This window comes from Sapajus apella, unplaced genomic scaffold, assembly GCF_009761245.1.
Source record: "Sapajus apella isolate SASKATOON/1434 unplaced genomic scaffold, GSC_monkey_1.0 scaffold26, whole genome shotgun sequence".
In the NCBI taxonomy this organism is placed as follows: Eukaryota; Metazoa; Chordata; class Mammalia; order Primates; family Cebidae; genus Sapajus; species Sapajus apella.
The window spans coordinates 7169962-7176115 of NW_022436966.1; the positions used below are offsets into that span (position 1 = coordinate 7169962).

General features: G+C 37.5%; 1 long non-coding RNA gene across 1 annotated transcript in view; it reads left to right on the forward strand.

The window, feature by feature from the left end:
• The first annotated feature begins 3695 nt into the window (after positions 1–3695).
• Positions 3696–6154, forward strand: part of LOC116560398 — a 15647-nt gene continuing 13188 nt past the window's right edge. Inside the window, exon 1 of the long non-coding RNA XR_004272952.1 lies at positions 3696–3877. This is a non-coding gene — a long non-coding RNA (uncharacterized LOC116560398). The remainder of the gene's footprint in view (positions 3878–6154) is intronic.

Genomic DNA, 6154 nt, shown 5'->3' on the forward strand with positions numbered 1-6154 from the left:
ACCTAATGATTAGTGATGTTGAGCATTTTTTCATGTTTGTTGGCTGCCTGTATGTCTTCTTTTGAGAAATCTCTGTTCCTGTCCTTTGCCCACTTTTTAATGGGGTTGTTTGTTTTCTTCTTGTTGATTTGTTTAAGTTCCTTATAGATTCTGGATATTAGTCTTTTGTCAGATGCAGGGTTTGCTAATATTTTCTCCCATTTCGTAGAGTGTCTGTTTACTCTGTTGGTAGTGTCTTTTGCTGGGCAGAAACTCTTTGGTTTAATTAGGTCCCACGTGTCGATTTTTGTTTTTGTTGTGTTTTCTTTTGAGGATTTACTCATAAATTCTTTGCCTATGCTGATGTTCAGAAGAGTATTTCCTAGGCTTTCTTCTAGGATTTTTATAGTTTGATGTCTTACATTCAAGTCTTTAATCCATCTTGAATCAGTGTTTGTAGATGGTGAGAGGTAGGGGTCAAGTTTCATTCTTCTGCATATAGTTAGCCAATTTCCCCAGCACCATTTGTCAAACAGGACGGAAAATGACATATCTTAAAATTTAAAATTACCAAACAGATCACTTAGAATAAATTTTAACATGACAAAATGGTTGTTTACTTCACTGTTTAATTTTTATATCAGTGCTTCTGGTTCATTCAAAGCATAGATTTGTTGTTGAGTTTTCTAGATAGAATATTAACTGACAGAGAAAATAAGGCAAAAAGTCAAGATCTTAGATACTAATATTTTTTAATGACAATAAATTTATTTAGATAAACTCTGAAATGATAACTAAGTTAATGTGAAAACTCCATTCCATTTACAGAGAATTTTTTCTTTTTTCTTTTTTTTCCAAAACCTTCCTTTTTATTTTTAAAAATCTATTAAACTGAATATTTTCAGAAGACCATCATTTCTTTTAGCATTGCTTAAATTTCTTTTTTTTTTTTGAAATTTAATCCTTATTTTATTTTATTTTTTTAATTTTTTTCCCCATTTATTTATTTTATTGCATTTTCTAAGCCTTGGAAATAAACTGTCAGAGTGTTACCAGTAAGGATTAGGGAGAACTCTTCCAGGGAAGGAAGACTTAGTGAGGGATATATTCTCTGCATAAAGGAGCTGGACCAAAGACACTTCCATGTTGATTTCTTGAGATGTTAAAAGGTGAGTAGAATTTCTGCCGTAAATATTTCCCAGGAAACCCATAATCCCATTAACTTTCTGCTCAAACAGGCAAAAATGACACAGAGCTCAAGCATATAGTAGGTAAAGGGAATAAGCAGAATGTGAATTTTCTTAGTCTAATACAATGTGTGTATTGCCAGAACTCTTGGCTCATTCACACATGCTTGCATAATTATTCTTAAATGACCTTGTTGTGTTGAAAGCTTGCTAAGGTTGTGGTAAGATGATGAAAGGAAATCTATGCTGCCTAAGGGAGAAACACCAAGGAGACACACATTTTCAATGTGGATTGTGTGTGTGCATTTCTGTGCTGACTATGTGTTGGAATAATGTGACTCATGCTATCAGGATATCTGGCAATGTACCAGTAATGTTTGAAAATAAAACGGCTAGGAAAATTATTGCAAAATGCAGATGTGCTTGTGGCAATCTTTGATAAATGATATGCACATCCACACATCAGCAGAGTGTGTACCGTATCCACTCCCAGATCCTCATGGACTAGGCAAGATGATTGGATATGGTAATAGAGGATCAAAGGGGTTATTGGGACAACCATCCTCTGACCTTTGCAAAGCAGACAAACATTCAGCGTTGCATAGAGACATAACAACATACGATGACATGGAGATTTTGTAACAAGACACAGATGCAAACAACCAAAACGTGCCCAGCTTTGCCCTCTTGATTTGTGGCTGTAGCTTCATCTCTTTTTTTCAGACCGACTGATAGTCCTTGGTTTTATGAGAATCAGCAGGCTTCTTAAGAAAGGATTTCCTCTGGGACAATATACCCCAACCCTTACAGTTAAGATTACACAAAAGCTAAGGTTAAGTGGCCTATTTGGAAATTACATACAGTTAGTGGATTGCAGGTCAGGAAAGTTGGTGGTAAGGCTCCAAATTGACTCTTCTTCTACATTGGCTCTAGCCCTCCCCATCATCTATGTACAAGAATATGCAGAATTTGCATCACCCCATTTAATTAACCTTGACACATTTATTCAGATGACAGATGTCTAAGTTGTATCTCCTACATCCTCAGTCCCTAGCCTGGAAGAAAATAATCAGAACAAATTTCTTACAATATTTGCTGAATGAATGAGTAAATAAATGAGTCTTTTTATGTCAGTTATCTTTTCAGATTCTCAATTTTTATATCAATGTATTCTTTTTTAATATAAACTCATTTAAAAAAATATAAACAGTCATTTAAATTTCTGTCTTTTACATACACTACAGTCAGCTATGGCTCTACCACTAGCACCATTATGATGACACATTCTTAATGCCAACAGAGTCTACAATCAAAATCATTAAAATTCAGTTTCACATTCCAAGGGTCAGCTTCTCAGGAGGGCCAATTACAAATGACAAGGAATGCCTCCTGGGGCAATATGTATATAGACATTTTATAATTCATTTTCTCCAAAGGTAGTCTTCCTAATTGGATTATTAGCTATGGCTAAAGCTGTAGTTAAAATCAGCAATCACATGCTGGGAAAGCTGGCTGGTTACATGCAGAAGAATGAAACTGAACCTCTACCTTTCATCATATACAAAAATTAACTTAAATGGATTAAAGATTTAAATGTAAGACCATGAACTATAAGAATCCTAGAAGAAAACCTAGAAAACGCCATTCTAGATATCACCCTTGGGAAAGAGGTTATGACTAAGTTATCAAAAGAACTTGCAACAAAACCAAAAATTGACAAGTGGAACCCAATTGAACTAAAGAGCTCTGCACAGCAAAAGAAACTATAAAAGACAACCTACAGAATGAGAGAACACACTTACAAACTATGCATCTGACAAAGATCTAATATCCAGAATCTATAAGGAACTTAAACAATTCAACAGGCAAAAAAACAAATAAACCTGTTTAAAAAAATGGGCAAAAGACATGAACAGACACTTTTTAAAACAAAGCATACAAGCAGCCAACAAACACATGACAAAATGCTCCACATCACTAATTATCAGAGAAATACAAATCAAAACCACAATGAGATACAATCTCATACCAGTCAGAATGGCTATTATAAAAATGTCAAAAAAAAAATAACAGATGCTAGCAAGGCTGCTTAGAAAAGGGAATGCTCAGCTGGGTGCGGTGGCTCACGCTTATAATCCCAGCACTTTGGGAGGCCGAGGCGGGTGGATCATGAGGTCAAGAGATCGAAACCATCCTGGTCAACATGATGAAACCCTGTCTCTACTAAAAATACAAAAAAAAAAAAAAAATTAGCTGGGCATAGTGGCGTGCACCTGTAGTCCCAACTACTCAGGAGGCTGAGGCAGGAGAACTGCTTGAACCAGGAGGCAGAGGTTGTGGTGAGCCGAGATTGTGCCATTGTACTCCAGCCTGGGTAACAAGAGTGAAACTCTGTCTTTTAAAAAAAAAAAAAAGGGGAATGCTCATATACTGTTGGTGGGAATATAAATTAGTTCAGCCACTATGGTAAGCAATTTGGAGATTTCTCAAATAACTCAAACAGAACTATAATTCAATCCAGCAATCCCATTGCTGGGTATATATCTAAGAGAATATAAATCATTCTACCAAAAAGATATATGTACTTATATGTTCATCACAGCACTATTCACAGTGGCAAAGACATTGCATAGAATCAACCTAGTTGCCCATTAGTGGTGGATTGGATAAAGAAAATGTGGTACATATATGCTACGGAATACTACACAGCCGTAAAAAAGGAGATTGTGTGCTTTGCTGCAATATGGAGGCAGTTGGAGGCCCTTATCCTAAGCATATTAACGCAGGGCTAGAAAACCAAATACCACATGTTCTCATGTAGAAGTTGGAGCTAATCATTAGATACTCATGGACATAAATATGACAACAATAGACACTGGGGACTACTAGAAGAGAAATAGAAGAAGGGAGGGGACAAGTGTTGAAACACTGTCTGGTATTATGATCACTCCCTGAGTGACAGGATCAATCATATCCTAAATCTCAGCATCATGCAATATACCCAGGTACAAATCTGTACATGTATCCCCGAGTCTAAAATAGAAGTTGAAATTATTTTTTAAAAATTAAAACCTTCCATTGCACAAAAGAGTCAGCAACCACAAATTATGTGGTATCTTCTGTGTCTCCCATCCTGGTCACTCACACACATACAGCACAAACCATGCCTGTATGTTTTCTAATCCATTTTCTCATTTCTGTGTCCCTTCTCCTCAAATGTGATGCATTATTTTAACCCTAAATAATTATTTTCTGACTCTTGTTCAGTTGTATTTCTAGTGCTCCTGGTTATTATCTGCTAGTACTGGCTACCTGGTAGTATAGAACCTGCCTTATTTTCCTCACCAGTGGGTATGCATAGGCAGAACTTTTAAGATATAAATTTAATTAATGCAGTTTCTCTTCTTTTGAGCTCAGAGAAGCATCATCAGGACTATGGGGCAAATGTAGAAGGAGATGTCTCCACCCTTCCTCACTCTTTCCAGGTTAATCCAGCTTGTTCTGAATTAAACTGGAAACTCTTTGGCTGGTTACTCTCTTCTGACCTCCTGTTGGCTCAGGGCCTGTGTTACTTCAAACTGAGCAAAATAAAACTACATGAAGAGTGGGCATCATGGAGATCAAAGTCTCTGGCTCCCTCATTCATACATTAGCTCATGTGCCTCCAGGTAGGGTGTGTGTGTGTGTGTGTGTGTGTGTGTGTGTGTGTGTATTTGTCGGGGTGGGGGTTAAAGCAAAAGGGAGAGAGACTTGAGTTTAATCTTCGTTCATTGGCATTTGCTAATGGCCAGATTTGTATGATTTTTGAAGAGTAATTTTGCACCCTGAAAGTCTCTTTTACCAACAAGATGATATATTCTGTCCAATCTGAATCAGATGCACTAATTGAAGATGTCCTTGTGATACTCTGTGATACTGATTAGAAAATCCAAGAACAACAGAAAAATCTATAATCCCTGTGGATACCAAAAAAAAAAAAAACCCCAAAAGTTAGATTTGAAATTCTAAAAATATTTTAAATTGAACTATTCAGAAACTCTACCTATCCGTAACGTAAGTTGTGGGATATATCACATGAATATAAGTGCATCTGCACTCTGAAAATGTATGCTCATCTCTATGGTGATGTCACATCAGTTTTTACTTATCTGTCGACAATCGGGTGTTCTCTATCCCAGTAGGTTTATAGAAGGCAAAGTGCAGACGAAGGAAATATGTGGTGAGGGGCCCAGGCAGGTCTGATGTGGTATAGCCCAGCATGCAGGGGAGCTGTGGCCTAATGAAAGCCAAGAGCTGTTTCTACTCAGCTTTGTTGAAGTGCTTCCATTTGGGGTCCTTGGTCCAAAAGGAGATGGCCTTGACTCCCACCTACCTCAGCTTTGAAAATGTAAACCTAAGGGATCCTGCATGGCCCAGATTTGGGAGTCTGCTTTTTGGTTTTCTTTCTTTTGATGCCAGGTGTGATAAAATAAATGGTAAACGAACTCTGATTTCTTTATGAGGCTCACCTATTCACGTTGGGACAAGCAGCGTGTGGAATACTCCACCCACCCCTCCAAAGCACCATCTCCACCCTAGCAGAGGCCTCAGGACTGCTTCAGGTGCACGACTTTGGCTTATTTCATTTCTGGTCTTGACTCCTGCTTTGCCCTGAGAGTATATATGAGGCAATCGTTTTCTACCTCTCATGATGAGCCAGTGCCCTAGAGAACATTTCCTAACCCAGCTCCACCCTCCCTAAGAGTCAGTTTAACCCCAAAAAATTCCTTGAAGAGGTCCCAAAGAAGTCCTAACAATCCACCCCAGAGAGAAAATATTCTAACTTGTGGACAGCAGGCCAAGAGGAAGGGATGTGTTGTCGGAAAGTCAGAAGGAATGTGATCTAAGAAAGTCACCCCCTCTCTTGAAATGGGACTTAAGGGCATTTAACGCAGTTTTTAAAAAAGTTTTTTTTTTTTTTTTTTTTTTTTTTTTTTTTTTTTTTTTTT